The sequence below is a fragment of the Pteropus vampyrus genome, unplaced genomic scaffold, assembly GCF_000151845.1.
Source record: "Pteropus vampyrus isolate Shadow unplaced genomic scaffold, Pvam_2.0 Scaffold534, whole genome shotgun sequence".
NCBI lineage: Eukaryota > Metazoa > Chordata > Mammalia > Chiroptera > Pteropodidae > Pteropus > Pteropus vampyrus.
The window spans coordinates 256,168-263,866 of record NW_011889315.1 but is presented as its reverse complement, the minus strand read 5'-3'; the positions used below and the strand labels follow the sequence as shown (position 1 = coordinate 263,866).

The following is a 7,699-nucleotide window of genomic DNA, read 5'->3' as shown; positions in this document are numbered from 1 at the left end:
ATCCACTCGGATTTGGACAATGCAGACACGGATGGCGAACATCGAGAAGAGGGGGGCTCCTTAGTCTGATGAAGGTACCTACAGACCTGCGGCAGACACCACACTCACTGGAGGATCCCTAGAAGCATCGTTTCATCAGGAGCGAGGCAAGGCTGTCTGTGTTGGCCACCTGGACTCCAACCCTCTGGGCCTCAACCTCCTACAAGAGCTCTCACTTGGCCTCACCCATGGGGACAGCTCAAGGGCAGGGGCAGAGCCACAGTCGGGGCTGGTGCGTGGAAGCCCTGCTTGGGGTCAGAGTGTCCTGAAGAGACCTGGACCTCAGGGAGGGCAGCTCCCGTGGACAGGAGAACCAGGCTCCGGGTTTCAACCTCAGACCAAAGACCTGACACACAGAAGGTTCCCTGAGTGCACCAGAGATAAAGGGGCCACCAGGAGACACTCTGCTTGTGGCAGATGGGCAGAAAACAAGGAAAATGTGTGAGCTTCCTATTGCAAGGCCCACAAGTGACCCAGAGCTCGCCTCCTGCAGCAGCAGCCTGAGTGAGCATACAGCTAAGCCGGAGACTAATGGGGGTGGGGTGGACATGCTCCTCTCTAGCGGGAGGAACTGCAAGGTCTCAAACAAAGGGTGCGAATGTCTGATCCTGCCATGGGGATGACAGGGACATGTATGCGGAGTGACTCAACCCTTAAGGGCCACAGACTCACTGTCATTTACCCCAGTGCTCACACACAAATGGTAGGGGCATCTGGGCGCTGAGTGTCCAACCCGCGCTGTCCAATGTCCCTGGAGCCAGTTCCCTCTCTAATGACTTGGGCCCTGGGGTTGGTCTTAGGTCACCAGTCCATGCTGTCACATGCTCCAATGTGAGGTTCTGCCCTGGGGACCCCAATATCTGTGCCAGGAGCTTTGCTCCCTAAGCAAATCTAAAGAGTAATTGAGGGCTGGGGGTTGCCTCAGTAAAAACTTTTGCATTTATTTGTCTCAGATGATGGAAAAGGTCCACGGAAGATCAGGAAGGAGCACGAGTGCCCCCTAGTGGGTCGTTTCTGCTAGAAGAGAAATACAAGGTGCAGGAGACCTGAGCCATTAGGGCTGACCTTGGACAAAGGACATCTACAGGTTCAGGAGGACTGGAACTGAAGATGCAGGAGGAGGGGAGATTGGAGGTGGGGGCACGGTCGGGAGAGATGAGAAACTGCAGGGTGAGGGGGACGCCTCCTGGGAACGCTGGGGGAAGGGCACAGAGCAGGGCTCTCAGTCTCCTCAGCATTGACATTTGGGGCTGGAAGTTCTTGTTGGGGGACCTGCCTTGTGTCCTCTAGGATGATTAGCTCCATCCAAGGGCCTCTCTACCCACTAGATCCCAGTGGCACTCACCATGCCTCGTGTAAAAAACATTTTCCCTGACATTGCTGTACGTCCTGGGGAAAGGGGAGAGCAGGTGGTACAATCACCCGGCTGGCAAACCCCTGATGCGCACTAATCTGTACATCAACCAACCACATGGAACCCTATACCTCTCGGTGTGAATAAGAAAAAAAAAAACAGACATTTTTAATATATAAGAAAAATACTTTTTAATCAATTAAAAGTTGATTGATCAGTTGAAGGCATATTTAGAGGTGATTAACAGATGGCTGCCACAAATCAGGATGACACCAATGAGCTGTACTTCACAGTCGGATGAGGGAAATTCTGTAGACACCGGGGAGCCACAAATTTGTGTAGCCACAAATCAGGATGACACCAATGAGCTGTACTTCACAGTCGGATGAGGGAAATTCTGTAGACACCGGGGAGAGAAAATACAAGATAGTAAATTTACATGGCATGTCATTAGGCCATCTACTCCAATGTTTTTACCATGTGAAGAGGCATCTTAGTTGTGAATGCAAAGTCTTTACTATCATTTGAAAGAATCAGCTTATTAAAAAAATTCTATCATACGAGTTTATATTTTCAGGATCATAAACCGTGTGATCATTCCTTAACTATGAATTTACCCCTCAAAAAATAGACTTAATCAGTTTCTGGACAGGGTCACGATCTCAGTCCCAGCACCTGTAGGCTGACAGCACCCTGACCCCACCCAAGACTTGGCCCCTCTCTGAACCACAGGTGACTTTGCTGCACCCTCTTTAGGGGGAATGAGGGGTCTTGGTAGGGTCCTCACCTTCCTCCCTCCACCTCTAGACTCTGAGCAGAAGGTGCTGTCAACTCTTGAGTGTGATACTTAAATGACTGGCCTCTACTTCTGTCCTTCATCAACCCCAACATTGTGACAGCCACAGACAGCCTTCTGCATGTAATTTTGAAGAAAAAGTTCTCAAAAACAGTTGCCCTCACCCACCTTGAACACTCCTCCCCCTCGAGTGCCCTCATCCTTATCCAGCAGCATTGAGACACTTTTTTTTTGGTAGTCAGATGCTTTCTAACTCTGCGGACATGTGCGACTCTGGGTGTATAGGACTGACAATTAGAAATGGACAGAGAAACGACATTAGTGTTCACAGAAGATGATCCATATGAACTTACGAAAGCTTAAAATCATAGGCAAGTCAAGATGAAGTCGACCTTCCTGAGCTGAAACATGGATGGGTTCAGCCTTCACCATTTCCTAAGAGCTAAAATGCAAAAGGTGACATGAACGATGACCCAGAAAAATAAAACACGCATCACGGTTACTGATACATTTTCAATGGTGGTTTTCCTTAAAAGACATTCCAGGGCGTCGTTTTCATTTTACAGTGATACAAGAGCGCCCTTCTGTCAACGGCCATCTCCAGTTCTGTGACTTGGTAGGAATTATCACCCTTTTCCCCCTTACACCTCAAATGTATAACTAGAGGCAGCTCCCAGGCTCTCCCGTAGATACCACCGCCTCCCACCAGCAGCAGGACTAACTGGGGCTCCAGGTCACCTTGTCCTCAAAACAGATGGAGTCCCCCAGGGCTGTCCCTGCGACCTGATGTCCTTGGCTCCTCGGCGCCGATTGGAAGGCAGGGCCCCTTTGCCTAAGAGTCCAGCACACTCTTGGTGACTCAATCCCAACCTTCCCTCAGTGTCCCAAAACATCAGGAAGCTCCGATCCCGCTCTCAGCGGTCAGGGCGGCTCCGGGGCGCGCCTGACCACCACGATCACCCGCCAAAGTGCCCCTGGACGGGACAGCCAGTCTCCACAGGCGTCCATCACCAAAACTGGGAGGCCCTTTCCCACAAGGCGGCCCCGATCCCCTGAGTTATTACCCGGCCGTTTTCTCTGTGGCGTAAAAATCAGGCAGCGTTTCCAGCACCTTAACGAAAGCCAGGTTCATGCGTTTATTTCCAGTCTTGTCTGTGTCTCTCTGCGCCCCCTGGAGGGAACAAGGAGAACTGTAGCCTCGTCAGGGGCTGCACCTGGGACGCAGGGACGGGTACATGAGGCCCAGGGTTTGGTCGCTGTACACCCAAGTGCCGGGACCCTGGGGAGGGGATTCCTTGCTGAGGCCTGGGGCAGGGCAAGGAGGGAGTCGGAGGTTGACAAGGAGCCCGCATGCGACCAAGAAGCAGAGACGGAGTCAGCATCCGGGATTAACCCCTGAGGAGTTAGGGGAGGTCCTTCTCTGTGCCCAGAGTAAGACTCTGAACAGAAGCTCCCTCCAGTGACGATGTCTGGGAGGATGAGACAGTCAGGCTGGATATCAGGTCTGCCTGTCTTCACTCCCAACAGATGCTTGATAAACACGTGTTAAATGGATGAAGGGAACCACACAATGGAGGACTGTCACCATGTAATGGCCTGCTGAAATGTGAAAGGGTTAAAGAATAATTAAAACCTGAAACTGGACAAAGGAAGTCCATAACTTAGGCCTAGTTTCTGGAACCCCCTAACCACATTCTGTTAATCATGAAACTTGTAACAATGAGCTCATACGCTAACTGCCAATTTTAGCCTGTGTAACCCTGCTTGCTTGCGTGGCATGAAAAATAATCAATTGTATATAAGCTGAAAATTACTGTTTGGCCATCGCCCATGGGAACACTGGCTATTGTCCATGGGAACATAGGCAATCACCCATAGGAACATAACATTCTAACACAAGCTTTCTGCTTCTGTACTTCCCGCTTGCACACCTGACCAGTGGGTCGACAGGTAGTGAATAGGAGAAAGATGGACCTTTGTGTTTAAGACAGAATGAGGAATGGGATTTGGGGCTTAAAAACCTTGTATCTTGGCATTTCGAGGCTGCTCCTTTGCAAGGACAGCCGCCGGCTAATAAACTGTCTCCTGGTTAAGAGCACTCAAGTTGGGTCTGGTTATTCTGGACACAACAACCACACTGACACCTGCAGGTCAGACCATTTTCCTTATAGACACAGGGGCACAAGTGTCAGCACAGCTGGAGGTCAGTTCGTGCCTGCGGCTGTCCCAGGGATGGAACTATACCCATTTCACTGTCAGGAGGGAGGACAGGGACCCCCTAACAGTGAGGGAAGGACCCCTCTTCATTCCCAGAAAACCACAGCCCTCCCATCTGACCTTGGGAGGGAGATTTTGTCTCCCCAGCGGGCCCTTCCTCTTCTCCAAGAGACCTGACCTGGGAAACTCTGGATCCTCCTCCAAGCTGAGCTACCACAGGGGAGGGGGAAAGCCACCTTGACCTCAATGATGTCAGGGTCCCTGGTCCATGGAGACACCTGCCTGTGGTCCCTGAAGACATCTCAGCAGCCCCTGGTGTCCAGGGACCAAGGAAACTTCCTGTGCAGGATGGGGCAGGACAAACCACGAGCTGCATTTGCTTCCATCTCAGAGGCACTGATGGTACCTCAGGCACTGATGGGCCCTCCCCTCACCCCAGGGTGTCTTGGCTGAGTCTCCACATGGAGCTGCACCAGCTCCAGGGCTCTGTTGGAAGGCCTAGAGCAGGTAAAAGACAGGGACACAGATGACTTTGATGTAACACCCCAGAACAGTGTTCAGGGAAACACAGGGCATTGTGGGGACCAGGCATCTTCTACTAAAACCTCAAGAGACCCCTAAGGGGACACTTCCTTTGAAACCTCAGAGACAGAGAACTCCTCCTGAAACAGCACATCCCCTTCGGGGAACCATTTTTCTGATATTGAACCCATAACCCTCTGGATAATGCCCATCCTCTTTCTGGGCTAACCCTACACTGGGATGACGTCAGGCGGTCTGGGATTCACAGTGACCCGGACCCAGGCTGACCAGCCCTTTAGCATCGAAGTCAGAGCTCACCTCTGGCAGGGCTCAGGGTCAGCAGGCACCCTCCTGACCCTGGTCAGCATCCCTGGAGCAGCTCCTGACATTGGCCGCATGTCTCCTCCTGCCATCCAGGGGGCGAAATTGAGACACACAGACAACACTCGGAAAATTAACATGGGAACCTGGCTTTGGCAAAGGAGGTGGAGAAGGTGCCTGATTTCCATCCCACAGACACTTCTGAGCCTCTCCCATGTGCCTGCTCTCTCCCCCTGCTCCTTCTAGGGGCCTAGGAGCTCTTTCAGGGGTCCCTGTGCACCTCCCCACTTCCTGCCTGGCACCACCCATAGGGAAGGCAACATGACCACAAAAAGTCCCCCAGGCACACGACAGAGGCTGCCCCAACAATCAGGGAGCTCATGGACAAGCTCAGCCAACAGACACAGAAAGGGAGGGTCTCCCTGAAACAGACCCCCGAGGATTAGGGGGCCTACAGCCACCCGACTTCCCACCACCGCCCTCTCTCCCCAGAACACACAGGTCACCTCCCCTTCACACCCGCGAACTACAGCTCCTTCTGAGACACCTGGTTCTGGGTCTCTGCCCCTGGAAGCAGAGGCCAGGCTGGTGACACTAGAGATAGTAGGTGGGTCCCCTCACCAGTCACCACCCAGTTTGCTTCTTTCTCACCACCAGAGTCATCTCTGTGACCTTCTAGCTGGGAAGACATTTGACGTTCCCAGATCATTTGGGAACACGGGGAGACCCAGGTCCCCAGTGGGTTTCTGTACTACAAACGGAAATAATTCCCTGGGTTTGGGGACCTCTGGGACTCTCTGTGTGGTGCAGACAGATCCAGGAACAGGACAGAGCAGAGGCCAGCGCCGAATGGGTAGATGGGTCATCCTCTTAGAGGACAGGAGTCCACATCAGCCTTGCTGCTGAAAGTGTGCTCCACAGGCCAGTGTGATCAGCCTCCCCTGAGAGCTTTTTGGATGTAGGCTAAAGTCCACCTCACACCTGCGGTGTCAGAGTCTGTATTTGAACAGGATCTGCAGACCCTCCCCGTGCACAGGTGGCAGGGGGCTGTCCCGACCCCACTTCACACGGTCTCAGCCAGGCTGGGCATCCACATCAGCTGGGCAGCTGTTGAAGCAGCATTTTCACCCATTTCCCGTTTAGAAAAAAAAGTGCAGCTCACTGCCAGCGTTGATTTAATTTTACGTAAACACACTCTTTGAGGCTGAAGCAAATATGATTCGTTTTCAATAACTCGGATTCATCAAATGAATCTTCGACTAACAAGTATTCGAGAACGATGTTAACATCACGCGCAGGAAGGCTATGTTTTCTAGGAGTTGACATTGTCAGCGATCGAGAATTACTTTACTTCGTAAATGGAAACACCACTACTAAACACAAAATGCTATAAACAGAATTATGTCATTTGTTTCCAAAGAATATCGATATACTAGAGCGATACAAAACTAATAATAAAAGCTAGATATTTCGTGACAAACTTTGGGGGTAAGGCTGGGACTGTAATCTGCGAGTTATCTTGGGGTGAACACTGCAGCTGCAAGTATCTCCAGCATGGGTTACAGGTCTCACCTGAGCATCACAATCTTTACAAAGTTCAACAGGTGATCAATGCACAGCGGGAGGGAGTGACAGCCCGTGGGAACATTCCTGATGTATTTCCCAGGGCTCCTGGTCTGAAGGAAAATGCCAGAAGCGGATGAGAAAGGCATAAGGAGGAGGCGACTGTGCATCCAACAGGCAGCTGCGGGAAATGCCCCGATCCTGACGTCATAGGCTTGTGCTGGTCCAAACAGGGCGTGTGCACGTGTATGTGAACGTCCGTGTATGTGAGTGTGAGCGAGAGTGTGTGTATAGGGTGAGGAGTCACAGCTAAAGAAGGCAGAGGCCTCGGCAGAAGGCAGAAGCCTCGTTCTGTCCACATGACAGAAATGTAGACAGAACATAAACGGGAAGGAGGAGAGGGAGGGTCCTGGGCAGAGACCTCGCCCCCAGCCCACATGACTGAAGAAGTGCTCCTGCCCCGGGCAGAGGCTCAGCGTACCGGGAAGAAGGACAGCCTGTGCCCAACATTGGGACAGCTGTGCCTGTGTGTCTCTGAAGCCCAAGCTTCTCTCACAGAGGAAGCAGACAGCACACGCATGGAGCCCCTTAAAACCTGCTCTCAAAGGGCGCGTCTCCTGGCAGAGGCACCTGCTGGCTGGTGAGAGGATGATTCCCTGGGGGTGGACAGGAGGGTGGGAGACAGAGACTGCCAGGGGTCTCCTGGGGAGGACAGGGCTGTGAGCGGGGACAGAGGACTTCTGTTTGGACCTGAGGGGAGAGGACATGAGAGCAAAGCAAGACAGGGAGGGTGGCTCACCAATAGAAAAATCTTGTGATCTTCAAGTGCTGAGGGGCAGGAAAAGTTTGACAAGTTATTCATCGCTGAATGGTAATTTCTGAAAACT

General features: G+C 52.1%; 1 long non-coding RNA gene across 1 annotated transcript in view; it reads right to left on the bottom strand.

Annotated features, from left to right (window-relative positions):
- Positions 1-1,729: 1,729 nt before the first annotated feature.
- Positions 1,730-7,699, bottom strand: part of LOC105307951 — a 13,923-nt gene continuing 7,953 nt past the window's right edge. The window contains exons 2-3 of the long non-coding RNA XR_897266.2: positions 2,358-2,476; positions 1,730-1,790 (exon numbers count right to left, since the gene is read on the bottom strand). This is a non-coding gene — a long non-coding RNA (uncharacterized LOC105307951). The remainder of the gene's footprint in view (positions 1,791-2,357; positions 2,477-7,699) is intronic.